A 19,694-nucleotide genomic window follows, 5' to 3' on the forward strand; every position below is an offset into this window, starting at 1 on the left:
CCATTCCTACACTCTTCATAACTTCACTGTCTGGCAATGGGTGCTCTTAAGGGTTGAGTGGAGTTCTGGACTTGAGGGTAGATTATAAGTGTCTTCTAAGACGAGTTACTCCAGGAAGTAACCAAGCCTCTTGATAGGTTAAGTATTTTCCATTTCCCCTAATACAGGCAGATTAATGATGGAAGGAAGGGTGAGGCTTTAGTTGTGTTTTTTTTTTCTCTCCACTCCCAGCCTTTGAACTTCCTGCTGCTACAGATAGCACTATCCGTCCACAATTGTCCTGTCACAGTCACTTGCACATGGATGGTGTGTGTGTCCCAAGGCCCAGGGACAGCCTTCTGTGTCACCTGCCTGGGCTGACATACACTTACTCCTAAGTGCACAGTTGTCCTAAATACTACTGTATTCTTTGAAACACTGGGTTTAAGATATTGGTGCCTTGTTGGGAATTCTTCCACTCCAACTTTGGCAGGAACTCCTATGGCTTCATTTTCTGTGGTTTCTGCCACCCATGATCACCCACAGTCCAAAAACACTATATGAGAAATTCAGAAATAAAAATGCATAAGTCTTAAACAACCTTATTGCAGTACGTTGTTATAGCTGTTCAATTTTGTCACTGTTGCTGTTTTCTTAAAGTTTGATTTTAAATCAAATTTTATTGTGGCTGTAGACTCCTGTGTTTTATAAAAAAAAAAAACCAGAAAAAACAAAAAACAAACCAAAAAACCCCCCAAAAAACAAAACCCCAAAACCCAGAATACATAGAGTTCAGAACTATCTGTGGCTTCCAGTACCCAATGTGGGTTTTGGAACATATCACCATAGATGAGAGGGGACTACTGCGGTCCAGATAGATGTGGTGAAGCAATGTCTGTGATGGCTCTTGCTTTATTCATGATTTGTCTTTGGAGATGCTACATTTTTATTAATTTTCTCATACTTTTTTAGTAACTGCTGAGATGTCTCAGAGCCTAAATTCAATTACTCCATTGAGTGCACTCAAGTTTGACTGTATGTCCCATTTTAAAATAGTAACAGTGTTTTATGTTGGTAGCATGTACAGTTCCTCCTCATCTTGGTCCTCTGTAGAGTCTCTTTCAGTTCTACCCACTTGGTGATTCCAAAGAGTTGGCTCAGGGGTTTGATGGGTTTTGGTCTACGCAACCATGAGAAACAAGACTAGCTTGTTTCTTTGTGTGTCTTCAAGGTGGTTTGTTTCCTGGGTGTTTTCCAGTCTTGAGGAGGGGACAATCAGGTTATCTGTGTATGTTATTTAAGGCTGTTCATTTAAGGACACTCCCTGATGTAGCTGGTTATTCCAACTCCGCCAGCTGCTGCCAACACAAAAGTAAACACTCATACTTGACTTCAGAATAGAGTTTGCTCAATTGCTTCTTGTCAAAGTTTCCAAGAACGAAGTTGTGGCTTTTTTTTTTTTCTTGAGCTTACAAATCCCAGTTTTATTTAATCAAAGGAACTTCATGGGAAAAACAGCAATATATGAAGCATTCATTCACAACAGGGATAGTGTGATTGAGCGGTAGCAGCAGCTGCCCTAAATCCATGGCTGTGAGAACAGAATTAAAATGTCTATGCGTTTTGTGAAACACTCTTCCAATATAGCTCAGTTTTCAAAGGAATAGGGAAATATATATCGTGCTTAAGTATAAACTCCTACTTGGAACCATGTTTTATGTTTAATGATGAAAAAGTGTCTTTTCTCTTAGACCGTTTCAAACACATCGATCTTATGGATTTTGGTAGTTTTTGAAATTCCCAGATGCCCATGATCTCATAGAAGTTCTTCAGAATACCAATTGCAAAACTTCTCAGAATGACGTGCTCAACAATCAACTGATTAGTTTTTAATAAGCGGATGCAGATCAATTGTTGACGAATTATTTAGTGTAACCAAATTTTTGACTATCATGAACAGATGAACTCTGTAGTTTGTGTCTTTTTTTAAATGAACACATGTATACATTTCTGTTGGGCATATAGGAGCAGAATTTCTGTATATCAGAGAGGCTTATAGAACACCGCGAGTATTTTAAAGTGATAACACCCATCTATGTATCACTGCTAGTGCTTAAGATTTTCAGTTGTTTTACATCTTTATCAATACTTGATATTTTCTATTTTAATTTTGGCCATTTTGGTGGTTATGTAGAGCAGCTTCATTATAACTGAAGTTTAAATTGAACAGATAAGTAAATTCCAGTACAATCACACAAAGGAATATGTGCTAAAAGGAATGAGCAATCTATAATGACATGCCACAAAATAGATGAGCCCTACAAATGTAATCTGTGACAGAAGCCAGACTTAAAAAAAAATGTGCATTCTGTGTGAATCCATTTATAGACAGTACCAATAAATGAGAGAAATCGATGGTGGCAGGATTTAAGATGATGGTTTTCCTTGGGGAGGGCAAGGAGGCTGGAGGCAGGCAGAGAGGCTTCTGGGAAGAGAGGATGTTTTTGCTCTTGATCCGAGTGCTGGTTTTGTGGTTGAACTTTGTTGGAAAGATTCAGCAAGCTTCCCCCTTTTTGGATGGACCTTACACTTTATTGAAAGTACAAATTTCCAAGGCTTTGCTATGACAAGCCAAGTGCTTTGTTGATTCTGTGCATCTGGGACCAGCACAGAGACAGTGGCGATAAAGATGGTTTCAAAGCATGCTTTGAGAAACAAGGGTAATTGTATTCGGTGCACAGGGCTGCATGTGGTTTCAAGATTTTTTATTTTAAATTTCTCATGACTATTGTAGTATTTGCCCACATGTACAGTGCAATATTTCAACATTCATAAACAATGGAAGCCAATAAATTTTAAAAGTCACCTGCTGATCTAACTGATTTCAGCAGGTGGTTTGGGTGCCAGAGCTATAGCCCATGACTTTGGTGATGGATTTGAAGAACTCCTCTATCTTTCACCTTTTAGGAGTGAATCATTCTTGGAGAATGAAAACACCAAGTATACTCCGTGCTAGAAAAGACCTGCAGCTTCTTCTCAACAGGGATAGGACAACCATGTAAGAATTCATTGCATGGGGAAGAAAAAAACATCAAGTACTGTGAATGACTGGTCAGTTGAGTGAAAGGTCGTTTTGTGTACTTAGTCCTGAGTGTAAACACGAAACAAGGACTAACTCGAAGTCTCTTCCAATTATGGAAAAGAGGAAGCTAAGGATGAAAATCACTAATAAAGCTATTTCTTGTGGCAGTTGGAAGTCTCCCAGAAGGTATGGCCTAAGTGGGCATTCATTTCATTGCTACATGGAGTTCCAGATGCAATGACACAGGCAAGTTTTACGAAGGAATAAAAAAGGAGTGAAAAAAAGTTGCTCATCGCTTTTTAAGAGCTGCCACTATCCAGCCAAGTGAGGAGAAAATGTTCTCAAATGTCAAAAGGGAAAAGCTAATAAAAAAAAAATCATGGCTTTTAAAGGAGTCAATACAGCCTGGACACAAGCAGTAGAGACAGTATTATCTGAGCTGATGGTGGGCAAATTAGCATGAATCCAATGTTTCCAGGTGTAGCTGCCCCCATGGTGAACAGAGTGGAAGTAACTTCATCTCTGATGGTAAAAAGCTACGGCTTAGGATTCCCCAGGGACTTCTCCCTTTGCACAGTCCCTGCCTGTCCCCTCCTCTGCCATCCCTCGGACCTTTCACTAGCATAGGGTTCAAACCCGACAGTTGCAGGACCCCAGCCCTCACCAGCAACAAGTAATTCCAGAGGCCACTGCTGTGTGGTGGCACCCGGGAAGGCAGAGGCGATTGGGCAGAACAAGGAACCTTCTCCCTTCCCGTTTTCACGGATTCTCTACTTCCCTTCCTTGTCTTCCCTTATATATTTCCTTTGTAATTTCTCATTCTTCAGCAGTTTCTCATTCAAGTCATATTTTCAGACAATGAGAAGTCAGTAAATTGAATGTAGATGTTTCGTCATTCGCTTAGCCTTTGAATCTGTCAGTGCTAAATAGCTTGTGTCTTCCAGATGCTCTCTGATTCACTGCTCACTTACTCCCTGTCTCATTCCACAAATATCTCTGGAAGGCCTGCCACATGCCAGGACCCACAGCTTCCAGTAAGATCCTGTCATAAGCCTAAGGTGGGGATCCTCAAGGCAGAGGCCACCCACATGACAATCATGGAGCCATGTGTGAAGAGGGCCAGCCAAGGCAGACTGTGCTGAGTCAGGGAAAGGTTCCTGGATGACGTGGCTCAAACTTAGTGTCCAGGAACAGAAGGAAAACTAGTCAAGCAGGCATGGGCAGTGGAGGGAATTTGGGGCAACAGTGATTGCATGAACAAGGTGTGAGATGGCCTGGTATGTGCAGGCAGTGCAGGGTAAAGATCGAGACTGAGGTAGTCAAAGATGAGACAGAAGGCAGGTGCTTGGCACAGTGCTTAGGATGCTGCTTGAGATGCCTGCATCCTAAATTCGAGTGCCTGGGGTTGAGTCCCAGTTCTACTTCTGATTCCAGCATCCTTGTGTGGTGAATCCTCGGAGGCAGCGGGCGATAACTCAAGTACTCGAGTTCCAGCCATCCCTGGGGGAGACATAGATTAAACTCCCAGCGTCTTATTTGGCATGGTCCACACCTGGCTGTGTGTAGGTAGTTGGGAGCAAAACTGCAGTTGCAGATGCTCTCTTTCTTTGTTTTTATTTCTTGGATTTTCAAATAAATGCATTTTTTAAGAATGAGATCTGAGAGGAAGGTAGGATCTTGAATGCCACTGAGGGGCTGCAATTCGATTTTGTATGGGAGAGTCTTTCCACCTGAGCGTCCTGCTCACCGGAGCGCAGCCAAATACCGTGTTACTATAAATAACATATCTGGGTTGTAATGGCTTTACTCCTTACAGAAAAAAAGAAACAAACCTAACTTAGAACAAATCAAGGTTATCCCTGTAATATGGTGGCTCTCTCCCACTGGCATTCCATATGCTTTCCATAGAGAGAGAGAGGGACAGAGGTAGGGCTGGAAGCCAGGGCTGGAAAATAACTGCTCGCCTTGCTGAGCTGCAAGCAGGCAGGGAAGGTAGCAACAGCCGACTGCGGGGGGCCTTACTTGCTCCCCAGGAGTTTAAGGTTTCATCCATGCTGGGAACGCTTAGAGGACAGTCCGCCTCTGTGGCTGTGTGTGCTCATCTGACAGGTCCCCAGGGAACAGCCGTCCCGCAGAACAGGAGCCCTGGAAGGCTTCCCTGCTGGGTGCCTCTGTATATTGATGGTGGCTCCTCCAACTCCCCGGAGCAGTGAGAATACATCCTGTGGGTGAGGAAAACTCAGCCACACACTCCCACTGCTATCATCATTCCAATAAATCATACATTTATTGCTGCATTGATATATTGTTTCCATTTAAAACATACTTCAGAATAGGAATAGAAAAGATAATAGAAAAATGAGATGAAAACATTCACAATATTTTTATTGTATCGACTTCTAACAACATGTTATGATTGAGTGTGCCTAATTATTTTAATTTTGGTTTTCTTCTTCCAATATTATGATTTGTAGATTTTGTTCTAAGCTTGTTTCAGATCTTGCTTTTAGTGACTGATACAGGCAAAAAAGGTCTCCTAAAGCAATGTAGCTCCACATGGAAGCCCACTTACTAAACCATGGGGCTCAGTTCTTGGTCCTATCCAGTAACTGCACAAATGTTTTTGATGAAATTCAAGTTGCTATCTTTTATCTCTGACATCAGTTATTCGTTCTTGCAAGCTAATCAAAAGGATATCAATTTTTCATGATGCTAACAAATAAGTGAAGTGTATCTTGAAACTCTAAAGTTAGCAAATTCAGTATGTCAAGTTTTTAAAGTATTCTAAAACAAATTTGTATCATGTGACTCACTCACATTGTGTTTGGCAATCAAGTCCCAAGAAAGGAGGCATTTCCAAATGTCTACTTTCCACTTTCTTTTGCTAGGAGTTTCTGCTGAAAAAAAAAAAATAGTTATTTTCTCATGCATTGTTAAAGTGTTCACTTTACCTTAAAGGGACTGCATACACTTGTTTCTTTTGTAAAGAAACATCTGCCTGATCCTACTCTAATGCCACTCATCGAAGAAAAGGGCAGCAAATATAGAATATTTATCTTTCTGTAAAAGAAAAATATATGCCTCTTATTTAAGTTTGGCAGTTGAAAAATTGGCCTGATTGGATGTTGGAATGAGTGTGAGGAAGGAATCCAGGAGGAATTCCTAGTTTTCCAGCTTGGATGACTGCTTGAGTCCCCAGATGAAGCAGAGAAGGGATGAGAATGGGAGTCAGGTAGAACCCAGGGGGAGGATGCGGAGTTTTGGAGGTGATGAGACACCTCCAGCATTCCTGCAGTTACTTCTTGCCCACTAACTTATGTTTTTAACCGATTTAGTAGTTTTTATTTGAAAGAGACTGACAGAGAAGAAAGGAGGGACTGACAGACAGACAGACACACACACACACATACACACACTCAGGGAGAGAGAGAGGGAGAGTGAGAGAGAAAGGAAGAGAGAGAATCTTCCCATGTGCTGACTCACTCCCCACATGCTCTTACCATCCAGGGTTGGACCTAGCCAAAGCCAGGAACCCCATCTGAGTCTCCCTCATGCATATTTCACCACCACATGATGCTTCCTCGGGGTCATTAGCAGGAAAGTGAATGGGGAACAGAAGAGAACCAGGACTCAAACCAGTCCTCTGATTTGGGATGTAGGTATTTCAGGCAGTGGCTTAACCTGCTGTACCATAATTCTGGTCGCATTGCCAACATTTCAAAAAACCTAAGCTCATTCCATTCTTCTCCCTTGTAGTTACTCATTTCTGTCTATGACACTACCTCTTCTTGGAAACAGAGGCTTGACTTACTGTGCCACAACAAGTGAATGCAGTTTGGCTTTTCTACTCCTGGACATTCATGGGAAAAGAGCAATGAGAATGCGCCCATTGAGACATTCTTTTGTTTTTTAATCTCTAAGTGATGCTTCTACACCAAGAAAACTATTCTTTGGCAGGAAATCCAAGATCCCATTATATTGATCTCCATTGGACATGACCATATGTCCTGAATTCTGAAATAGTTCTCATTTCATATAATTTTATTCTTTCCAATAAAGCTATAATTATATGTATAATTTAATTTTATATCTTGGTAAGACACTTCCTGCAAATAACTTCATGTATCAGAAAAAAGCCTTCTTTCTTAAGCTATCCTAAGTTTTACTTGTAGCAGAATATCTCTTTTCCTGACAGAAAAATTTCTTTTTCTGAATAGAACCACTACAAAAGATTCTAAGACTATAGAGCTGAAGACAACCAAAACTTAATTCTAGATTCTCTGTATAAGCAGTAAAAATGTCTTGTGATAAATTTACTTTGAAAAGTAGCCCAAAGAAGGAGATTCTAAAAAATGATGCCATCCAATGTACATTAAACTCCTAACACAATTTGGGTGCTGTGGTGAGTGCTCTGCATAGTCAGCTGTATTTCGATCTTGTAAAGGAAAAGCCTATGTAACACACAGCTCCCCCCAACCTTATGTAGAGAGGGGGATATCGGTGGGCCACTCTGAGCACTGTTGTCCTAAGAATGTGTAAAGTTAGAAGGAGTAGAATTGGCACTTAGATTAACTCAGTGCTTTCACAATTCTGATTAGAGCCTGAGCCTTCTCTAAGAGACCTAGGGATGGGTAGGTGGCTGTTAAAGTGAGGGTGGTGCTGGTTATAATGGTTGAGGCTGGAAAGCCCAGTGCAGCTGAATTGGGATGCCCGTGACATTCCACGAGCAAAGGAATGTGCTCAGAGAGAACTAGTGAAGTTTCTCATCGGCTCAGGGCCCAGGGGGTTCAGCGTGTCCAGATTTCTTGCTTTGATACCTTTTAAATGAAGGCCTGATCAGTCATTCCAGTCTGGCCACCACAGAAAGGGCCTCACTACCCACTCAGCCATAAAAGTTTAATGGGAGTCACCTCCAATGGCTCTCTTTAACCTCCTCAAGTCCTACTCCTCAGCAGTTTTCAGTTGTTTTAATTTAGAACACATCTGCAGGCGGGTGCTTGGTGTAGCTGCTGAGACACTACTAAGGATACATGTGTTTGTATTCTAGCTACCGAACTTGTAATTCTGACTTCCTGTTCCTGTGCACCCTGGGAGGCAGCAGGTGACAGCTCAGTTACTTGGGTCCTTGCCACCTACATGTGAGACACGGGTAGATTTCCTGGCTTCTAGCTTCGTCATGTTCTAACCCTGGCTTGCTATAGGCATTGGAGAAATGAACCAGAGATTGGGAAATCTCTGTCTTTCTCTGCCTTTCAAATACAATGAAAATAAATAAATAAATCTAAAACCTTAAAAATACATCTAGAATCTAGGCCCTTTTGCCATTGTCATCTGTTTGAGCTGCTATAACAAAAAGCAGCAGAGTGGCTGTCTCATAAGCAACATTCACTTCTCATTATTCTGAAGGCAGCGAATAAGTTCAAGATGAGGATGCAAATTCAGTGTCAGGTGAAGGGTGCAGCTCACACCTCTTGCTTCTTTTTCACATAGTAGAAGGACTATATTAAACTCCCCAACCCTCTTTTAAAATATGGGCAATAAGGGCCAGTGCTGTGGTATAGTGGTGAAATGCTATTTGAAGTGCCAGCACTCCAGAGTCCTGGTTGCTTCACTTCCAATTCAGATTCCTGATAATGGCCTGAAAAGCAGCAGAGGATGGCCCAGATTCTTGGGCTCCAGCACCCAGCTGGGAAACTAGGAAGAAGTTCCTGGCTCATGATTTTGTACCACCTCAGCTCCTGTATTTATAGCCATTTGGGGAGTGAAACAGCAGATAGAAGATCTCTCTTTCTTTATCTCTCCTCCACTCTCTGTAATCCTGCCTTCCAAATAGTTCCACTAAGGAGGTCTCCATTCTCATGACCTAATCATCCACTAAAGTCTCAGCTCTTATTGCTGTCATGTTGGGGAACGGATTTAAATTTTTGAGCTTGAGATACAAACATTTGCAGCATAACATCTACCCAGTGACTCTCACTCTCCCCAAGTTTCATTGCTTTCTCCTGAGCTATCACAACACCTAACTAACCTTCCTAACTAACTTCCCTAACTAACCTCCTACCTTTACTCCTGCTTCTTAATAGCCACCATCAAACAATTTTTTAGATACTTGGATTAGGTTAAGTCATTCTCTTCCCTGCTATCTTCCAAGTATACTAAGATTAAAACCCCAGGCATTACAATGCCAAACAAGACCCTTAGGGAACTGAACTTGCCACTTAAGCAGGTCTTTAAATTCATATCCTATCCCCTAACTTCTTCCCTTGCCCTAGACCTGGGTTTCCACTATTGCAATCACCTTCTTTGCCAGATACTTGGCATTTACTCTTCCAAGAGTTCTTGAGCATGTGCACCCTCAAGTATTCCACCACACTACCCTTTCCATTTTTATCTAGTAATCATTACAATCTATTATTACTTTATTTGCAAAGTGAATGCTTTGTTTAATTCTCCCACTGGAGGGCTAGAGCTTGTCTGTCTAAATTCTCAGAGTCAAACACATCTCACCAGTTAAAATGCCGCTTAAATACCTGCTAAATAAATGACAGCATGCATTACAATGCTGCTTGAAAGTATTACTGTGGAGTGGACATTTGACACAGTGGGTTAAGCTACTGCCTGGGATGTGTGCAGCTCCTGTCAGAGTTCCATCCCTGGATCCAACTCAGCTTCCTGTTAATGCACACCCTGGGATGAAGCAGATAATGGCTCAAGTACTTGGGTCCCAGCTACCCTCATGAAAGACTTGGATGGAATTCTTGGCTCCTGGCTTTAGCCTGACTCAGGTCCAGTCACTGTAGGCATCTGGGTAGTGAACCAGAGGATGAGAGATCTCTTTCTCTCTCCTTTTCTGTGGCTCTCCCTCTATTCTGTTGCCCTGCCTTTCCAGTAAGTAAGTGGTTAAATCTTTTTTTGAAATGTTATTTTACATTTAATCATAGGTGCACACATGGGACACTGTGACTTCAATGTGTCCTCCAAAAAGCATGTGTTGGAAACTAATTCCCCAATGTAGCAGAAATGGGAGGTCGTGCCTAATGGGAGGTGTTTAGGTCGTGAGAATTCTGCTCTTATGAATGAGTTAATGCTGGTTGTAAAGCAGCAGAAAGCTTTTGCCAGACACCTGCGTCTCAATCTGGAGATTCAGACTGTGAAGACTCAGCATCCAGAACTGTGAGCCAATAAATGAATTTCTGTCTTTTATAGATGACCCAGCCTCAGGTATTCTGCTAGAGCAGCACAAAATGGACAGAGACATACTTTGGAATGTCTGGTCACCCTGTAATTGCTGTCTTGACTGGATTTCCCAGGCAACAAGAAATGGCCCTCAGGAGGGTTTGGATGCATGTACTATTTACCTCTGGCCATAGTGGATTGGACAGTTGACCCAGGCTGGACCAATCAACATTGCTGCCCTGTCCATTTGGAATTAAGCCTGGAGAGTAGTGTGGTTGTATTGTCATGTGTGTCCCTGGGACACATGAGCAGTCATGAGTTTGGCTTAGTGGATAGGATCAGAGAAGGCTGACAAGGAAGAAGAAGAGAAGAAGGAAGACTGAGTAGATCTGTGAAGGGAAAATGTGACACGAGACATACAGAGAGCTGCACGACTTCCCATGACCTGATTCAGGAACCACCCTGCTGCTCAGGTGATCTGCTCTTGGATTCAGGAAAACATCAGTTGCTTCGTCTCTGTGCCATCCCTAGGCAGCGCTAGAGGAGGGCAGCTTGATGACTCACCAGTCAGGTCAATGCTTCATGAGGACAAGTTTACTATTACCATGTTAGCTCATCTTCTGCACACACACAGCTCTGTGCCTCATTTGCCTCATATGAGGACAGGTGACTTGCACTTCAACTAGAAATGTTGTGTTAGTGACAAAATTTCTGGTTGAAAAAATGAAGAGAAAGACTTGGAGCCCAATGTCTCGGGGGCATACCAGTAAGGAGAAAGAGTGCTTGAAGATAAGAATGCAAATGCAGTGAGCAGAGAGCCAAGAACTGGGGATGCATACAAAAGGGATGGGCTGGTGAAGATACCACAGTTGAGGCTCAGCAAAGTGAGCCTTCTCGGCTGATCAGTCATGGTTCTGAACTCAGTCTTTGCTATGGGAGACAAAACTTAGTGAGAATGAAATATTCCTCCAACACAGGGGTGGGCGGCTCCACGGTTAATAACTATCAGCTTTATTTGAGACCATACAATGCCCTCCTGGCCTGACCTCACTTAACCTGACATTAATGAGGGTCTAAAGTCCAATGGCATGGACAGGAGGTGAAGGAAGACTGCTGTGCTGCTTCATGTCTCAGCTGTTTTACTTCCAGCCCAGTTCTGTGCTTACAGCCTAGGAAAGTAGTGGAGGGTGGCCTAAATCCTTGGGCCTCTGCACCCACATGGGAGAAGCTTCTGGCATCAGGTCAGCTCAGCTCTGGCTGTTGTGGCCATTTGGAAAGTGAACCAGCAGATAAAGATCTTTGTCTCTCCTTCTCCCCATGAATCTGCCTTTCAAATAAAAATAAATAAATCCTTAATTTTGAAAGATACTTAAGAATAAATTTTTAATTTAAAAAAAGGTACAGTCACACCTATTCAAAAGCCCATTACAAGAGATGGGCATTTAACATTGTGGTTATGGGGCCCGGCATGGTGGCGCAAGTGGTTAAGGTCCTCACCTTGCATGCCCGGGATCCCATATGGGCGCCGGTTCTATCCCGGCAGCCCCGCTTCCCTTCCAGCTCCCTGCCTGTGGCCCGGGAAAGCAGTCGAGGATGGCCCAAGGCTTTGGGACCCTGCACCCGCGTGGGAGACCCGGAAGAGGCTCCTGGCTTCAGATCGGCATAGCATCGGCCATTGTGCTCACTTAGGGAGTGAATCATTGGACGGAAGATCTTCCTGTCTCTGTCTCTCCTCTCTGTATATCTGCCTTTCCAATAGAAAAATAATAAAAATAAATCTTAAAAAAAAAAAAAACTTTGTGGTTATGGTACACCTGGGATGTTCCTGTCTCGTAACAGTGCCTGGGATCATGATTTCGTTCTGCTTCTTATTCCAGCTTCCTGCTAATGTGCATCCTGGGATGCAATAGATGATGCCCCCTGTATTTGGGTCCCTGCCATCCATGAGGAAGACCTGTATGGAGCTCTTGGCTTCTGGCTTCAACCTAGCCCAGCTTGTTGTCAGTATTGGGAATATGAACCAGCAGATGGGACATAATTTCTCTCTCTAATAAGTAAAAACATTTAAATAACATACTCCTAGGCCAGCAAAGGCATAGGGGTGGGGAGACAGAAATATAACAAGTTCACCAAGGTGTGTGCATCAAAAACCTAGTATCAACAATCTCTGTGGAAGATTATTAAGCATTAGCACAGAGGAATGGCTTCAGAAAATGCTGCCCCTGGCTGGAAAATATTGAGCCCTCCACAGGGATTTCCATTCTTATAAGATTTGCATCTCTGTGTGGAATGTCCTTCTTGCTCTGTGTGTGTGTGTGTGTGTACACACACGTGTGTGGACAGTGACAGCTAGTGGATTCCAGAAACGCAGGAGTCAGTGGCTTTTGTACATGTCAACACATCACCTGCCTCTTCTGCGGCAGGTATTTTTCAAACCCACGTTGAGATGCCACATAGAGTTCACATGGACAGACATCCTGGAAAGTTCTGCCTCTGTTCTGGCAGCCTGTCCCTGCTGTGACAGTAGCTACGAGCTTCTGGCTGGGGTGGGTCTCTGCCAGAAGAGGGGCTGGAAGGCCTAGAGCAGTGTTTCTTGAATTGAATTCAGTAGGGTGTTACTACACAGAAGGAGATAAAATGGTTACATGGCCATGTTTGTGAGATACTGAGCTAAACAAGGTAAATGAAAAATTGCAATGTATTTATCTAATATTTGTGCGTACATGTATTCTCTCTCAACACACACACACACACACATACACACACCCCCCTTAATAAATACATCATTAATCTCACTGAGCTATGGTTTCCCCTTTCTATTTGTATCCTCCTGTAACTCTGGAGGTAACAATACTGTGAATCCTGTGCTTTTTGCTTTTTACAATTGTTCTATTACATAACAAGGTCTTCAGATTTTCACAGAAGTTTGTAATGTGAAAAAAAACATACATGAGTTAAAATTTTTTTGTGCAGAAATAAATGTACTTACTTTCCTCTCCCTCCCTCCCTCTCTCTCGTTTACTTATGTGAAAGGCAGAATGTCTGAAATCTCCCTCCTGATGGTTCACTCAAAGCCAGGAGCCCAAAACTCCATCTGTCTCTGACATGGGTGTTGGAGAGCCGGTCATCATCTGTTGCCTTCCCAGGCACATTAGTAGGAACCTGGAATGGAAGTCAAGCAGCTGGGACACAAACCAGTTCTCAGAAATGGGATGCTGGCACATCCCATGTCCACCTCTAGGTCTTTTAAAAATAACTTATTTATACGAAGTGAACAAACTTCATGCATTTTACAGTGCAGATCTGGAAACATGATACTTCCAACCTCATCTTCCTTCTGCCCATGTCCCCCACCCCCACCTGCCCCTTCCTTGCTTTCTAAAAAAAAATTTTTTTACTATGATATACTTTCATTTCACTTCAGAATCACAGGTTTAATTCCACAAACTTTTTGAAAAACCTTGTGTATGCTTAAATGATAACATTTAAAGATTTTAGATGCTTTGGATTTTGTATCATACTGCAGATATTTTGGGAGGACCTTGTTCTTTGTTCAGGTCTGTGTCTCTGGTCTTTATGCCTGGTGGCATGTGTAGTTCATTTTGACTGCTATTATTCATTTTATGGCTATAGAACAAGGCATTGACCATTCTCTTCTTTGAAGGGTATCATCTTGCGTACAGTGTTTAGCTATTACGATCACTGGGGCTATGAACTTCCTTGTGTATGTTTCCCAGAATGCATGTGTAAGATTTATGTAGGATATGTATCTGACAGTATTATATACCTGCTGGGTATGAGGGCAGGTGCATCTTCAACTTTAGAGAATAAACTAACTTGTGTTCCAAAGTGATTATTCCAATTTCCACTTGTGTCAACAGGCTGTAAGAATTTATTGCTACATATTCCCATCAACACCTGGTAATGTCAGGTTCAAATTATTTGTTCATTTTTTCTATTTTGCATCTCATTTCTCTTATCAGTAATGACGTAAAGCATCTTTTCACATATTTAGAGATCATCTGAGCTTCCTCTCCCACAAGTGTTGTCCATGTTCTTGCTTAATTTCCAATTTCGTTGTTTGTGTTTTCCTTATTGTAGCACTTTTTTATATATTCTTCCTTATAATTCATGCTTGCAAAATTTCTTCTCCCTATTTGTGACTTATACCTTCACTTTATTTTTTTAAAGTAATATCTTCAGTTTAAAATTTTTGTATTTATTTGAATGGGAGAGAGAGAGAAAGATTTCCCGCTGGCTGATTCACTCTTCAAATGGCCACACCAACATGAGTTGGGTCAGGCTAGGATCAGAAGCTGGGAACTCAATCCAGGACTCATGTGGGTGGCAGAAATCCAAGCTCTTGAGCCATTGCCTGCTGCTTCCCAAGATCTGCATTAGCAGGAAGCTGGCATAGGGAGCAGAGATGGGATCCCACCCCAAGTGACATCTTAACTCGCATGTCAAGCACCCATCCTTCATTCAAATTTCAATGTAAACAAGTTTATCAATGTTTTATATTATGGTTGTGCTTCTGGAGCCTAGCCTAAGAAACATTTTTCTACCATCACTTCTTTTGGCTAAGATCAAGTGAAAAAACATTTTTATATGACAAATTATAAAGATTGTCTTAATTGTTTTAAACTTTTGCTTTTCACATTGAAATCTTTAATTTTTTACTTTCATGAGTAGATCTCTTTCCCCCAGACCTGTCTCAGCTGTTAGTACGCATTGTGGATGTCTCTGAAGAGAGACAGAAGGCAGTGCTTTCTTATATCTGGTCTTTGGTTTCTTTTCCAAAGATATCTCTAGGGAAGCCTTGGAACACAATTTGTAGATTAGGCGAAAACCAACATTCTTCCTTTTCTTAAAAAATTATCCATAATTATTGGGCAATACCTGATGTTTTAAAATGTGCATGTATTGTGTAATAATCATTTATAGTGAATATATTTATCTGTATGAACAACTAAATATATGTATCTCCCCAAACATCTGTATGGTAAAAACACCCAAAGAGTACTTTGTAGAATACAGTCTTCCGATCTGTTTGGGGTTTTTTTGTAACATATTAATGTATATTATATTAATGTTCTCTATAATCACCCTACTGTGCAATACAATATGGAATGTCATGCTCCTATGCAGCTGTAGTCTGATCCTTGTTCATCAGTCATTCCTTAGTCCCTCTGCTTTCCCCCCCGGCCTCTGGTAACCACCATTATACTTGTAAATTCTATGAGATCACCTTTTCGTTTTTTAGACTCCACATATGGGTGAGATCATGTGAGACACATCTTCCTGTGCTTGGCTTGCTTCACTTAACATAATGACCTTCAGCTCCATCCAAGATGCTTCAGATGACAAAATTTCATCCTTGTTTATGGGACATTCACTTTCTATCCATGTTCTTGATCAGCTCCGGGATCCTGTGCCAATTCTGGGTCACTAATCAGTTGCCTGTGACTAGTTTCACTGATTTTAAAAATAAAGATCTTTTTATTTACACTAAAATGCAAGACAATACAATAATATAGAGAGAACTTTAGGTAGGAGGAAAACATTAAGTGTACAAGAGAATAAAATCACCAGTATGTGCATATGCTCATCCTCTCTTCATTCTATGCGGTTTTGCGAGGGATGAGAATGCTGTGACTGTGACCTGCTAGAGCTTCCCATGGTCTGTTCTGTTGGCCAGGCTGGGTCAGAGCCATGTGGAAGAAGGGCTGAGAAATCAGAGCGATGAACACAGGAAGAACTCAAGGGGAAGCAGGGTGGGGAGGGTGGTGGTTCCCAGAGGCTCAAGCGGAAGAGAGAGACACAGATTCTCAGGTCCTGCATGTGGGAGAGGTTGGGTAGAGTTGAAAGTGAGGTGTCTGCAGGCAAAGAGGCTCAGAAACAACCATGGAGCATATGAGAGCTTGAGAGGCACTGTTAGGAGAGGCCAGGGAGGGGTGCTGCGAATTGCAAAGCACATCTTCCTTTGAATGCCCTTTAGGTGGGACGGAGAAATTCCAGACTCACTTTAACTTTCAGTTGCTGGATTTCTTCCACTTCCACATCACAGCAAGGCTGATCAGTAGAGGATCTAGTTTGTGTGTGTGTGTGTGTGTTTTCAATATTCCTTGAGTCATTTGATTCTGTTTAATCATGGCAGTAATCCAGTGAGGTAAGTTAGAGAAATGTTATTTATTTCCACATAGCATCTGAGAATACTGATAGAACAAACTGATTGATGTGAGATGCGGTTGGAGAGTATGTAGATAAGATTCAAATTCAAGGGACTGGCATAGTGGCATGGCATATTCCTATACATCCTGTATAGCCACAGGTTCAAGTCCCGGCTGCTCCACTTCTGATCCAACTCATTGCTAGTGTTCCTGGGAAAGCAGCAAAGGATGGCTCAAGTTCTTGGGACCCTATACTTGCACTCGAGACCCAGACAAAATTCCTGGCTCCTGGACTCAGATTGGCTCAGCTCCAGCCTTTGTGACTATCTGGGGAGTGAACCAACAGGTGGAAGACCTCTCTGTATTTCCATCTCTCTTTATTAAATCTGCCTTTCAAATAACAACAAAAATCTTAAAAAAAAGATTCAAATCCAAAATAATACCTGTAGGACGTGTGTTCTCTCCACTTTACCCTGCAGCATACAGAGAAGGTTCGTGAAGGAACGCTCTTTGAACAAATACACAAATACCAATCACCTCTAAGTACACTGGCTATTTTTCAATGTCTCGGGTTGAATGATCACATTTTCTTAAAAATGTTAACCATAGATTCCTAGACAGTACCTATGTGTTATGTAATTCACTAAGATTGTTTTGGTTAACTCAGCATTTCCAAGTTTTGCTTATATGATGCTGACAGTGCCTTTTAAGTAGGGGGCATTTCTATTGGTACTAAGTAACTGACTTTTAGGTTCATGGACATGGAGTTTAGCCGCCCTCTGGATTTCTAAGCAAATGACAGCAGAGTGGCCATAGCAGAAGTAATACAGAATTTGTGTTCAAAACAGATTTAAGTTACCCTCTAGGGAAATAACTCCCTCTCCCCAACAGTTCAATGAAATGGGACCCGAAATCTTCATCTTCTGAGAAATGTACTTAATATTATGGATGAGCGAGTCTCATTTTTCCATTTCACAAAATCCGCATGTACATTATTGTGCATTCTCCTGTGGCCAAAACGAGTCCATCTTCATGCTGGAAATGAACATAGCTTTATTTCCTGGTGTCACAGGGTGGTGACAAAATATTTCAGAAGCAGGAAATGTGTGAGGTGATTATTATTATTTCAATAGTATAAAGTCTCTTCTAATGATTCATTTTCACCACTTTCAGCTGAAGATATAGCTTCCTCTCCGTACCCCTCCCCATCTTTCCTTGGACTGCTGAGCTATTTTTTTCCTTGTAGGGAAGTCCATTTCCTGCAGTAGCACCATCTTGACAGCATACAGTGTGCGGTTGTTCTGCAAGCCTCCAGGGCTCCTTAAACTGAACGTTCCCTTGAAACAGCAATGCCGTCCTGAGCTCTGTCATTTTCTCTAACAAATGGAGCAAACTTGTGAGCACATACACCCCAAAAAGCATATAAAGTCCAATCTGCTGTCCTAATATAATAGCAACAAGAGTGATTAATAGTTTGCTTTAATGAGGTAACTGGCATTTAATAAGTTATTGATTTTTCTTAGCATCTTACTAAACTGCTTTGGAATGTGAAAAAAAAAATCCTCCACTCATATCAGCCAGCACTGATTAAGGATGAATTCATACATTGAATTCTCAATGCTTTGTTATCTCAGGCCAGTGCATAATACCTGATAAGTATTGATTGAACTGTGGACGTCAGTGAATTCTCAGAGCATCATTTTGAGTCAAGGGAGAATGAATGGTTGCGTGTGACCCTGAAATCACTTTGCAGCAGGTCCAAAGAAAGTTGGGTTGTTGATGACTCAGAGCCAAGTGTCTTGGGTTTAATTAGTTGAACTGGATTTGATGTACTCCAATGATTTCAATGTGATTGTTATACTCAGAAGTGTCCTGCTGATGTTCCTTGACTTCATTTTTCTTTCACATATTTTCCTGCCTGGTACATTCTTCTTCCTATTTCCTGCTGTACAAACACTTGCTTATTCTCCAAGACACAGCTCAAAAGTCATCTTCTCTGTGACCCCGCTCCTGATGCCCTTGGGAGCTGGTCCCCGTCAGTCTTTCTACCACATCTATTAGAGCTAAGCCTTTAACACAGAGTGCAAAAATGCCAATATTGCATTTTTATATCTACCTCTCCCCCAAATCAGGAACTTGTTTGGAACAGGGATGTTTCAATATTTTGATTTACTTGCTCCTGGTTGAATGCCACCTGAGAAGAAGGTGCATGGCTGGCAAGGTGCAAATACTTCCATTGTTATAAATTTTCCATTCCTAGAATGTGAAGTTTCTTTCAGGATTTATTTTTTGAGTATTTATTTTATGTATTTGGAAGTCAGAGTTACAGAGAGAGTGGGACAGAGAGAGAGATCTTCTACCTGCTGGTTTGCTCCCTAAATGGTTGTTACAGTCAGGGCTGGGCTAGGCGGAAGCCATGAGTTGGGAGCTCCTTTAGGGTCCTGGGTTCCAACACTTGGGTTGTTCTCTGCTGCTTTTGCAGGTGTAGATGCTGAGTTGGAAGTGGAGCAGCTGTGACTCAAAACCAGCGCCCATATAGGATTCTGGCCTCTCAGGTAGTGACTTTATCCACTATGCCACAATATTAGTCCTGTGTTATAAGATTTAAATGGGCATATACAATGTTGCAATTGTGAATCATAGTACCTCCATCACTCCCCTGCCACCATCACCATTCATTAACACATTCTGACATGAAGAGGTCTGGGAAAGGCCTGCCCAAGACATGAACCTGAAATTTCACCCGCAGAGATGAATGTGTTGGGGTCTCAGTGACTTTACAGAAGCATCCAACAGGAAGGAAGGAGTGTATAATGAAAGTGCACCCTAATGAAATACGCTTTTTTTTTTTAATGATGTTTACATAGTCGATCAGGGTGAGAAAGATTTAGGGTTAGGAAGAAATAGGTGTGATCATTGCTTCCAAATGGTGTATTTCTTTATCCCATTTCTTGGGGTGGGGTGAGGGGAGGGGAGGGTGAGACAAGGGGATAGGTCATATCTAGCCACCCAAGGACAGGGAAAGACCACAGGGTTCCGTTCAGGTGGATATGATAGTTCCAAAATGTTGTCAATCCCAGCAATCTACAAGTCTTCTAATATGCATTGGCTCACACAGTTGACCTTATAGTTGCCTTTAGCCCAGATATTTGCTGTCATCATTTAGTAGGGGTAGTTGACCATATATTCTGTTCTCCATTTTCTGCTATGGTACCAGATGTCCTCTGCAGGCCCCAATTAGCTACCATGTCTTCCATGTGCACCGTGGTGTGCTGTCTAGCACTCCA

This window comes from Ochotona curzoniae, unplaced genomic scaffold (genome assembly GCF_017591425.1).
Source record: "Ochotona curzoniae isolate NIBS_2020 unplaced genomic scaffold, NIBS_Ocur_1.0 scaffold_4506, whole genome shotgun sequence".
Lineage (NCBI taxonomy): Eukaryota > Metazoa > Chordata > Mammalia > Lagomorpha > Ochotonidae > Ochotona > Ochotona curzoniae.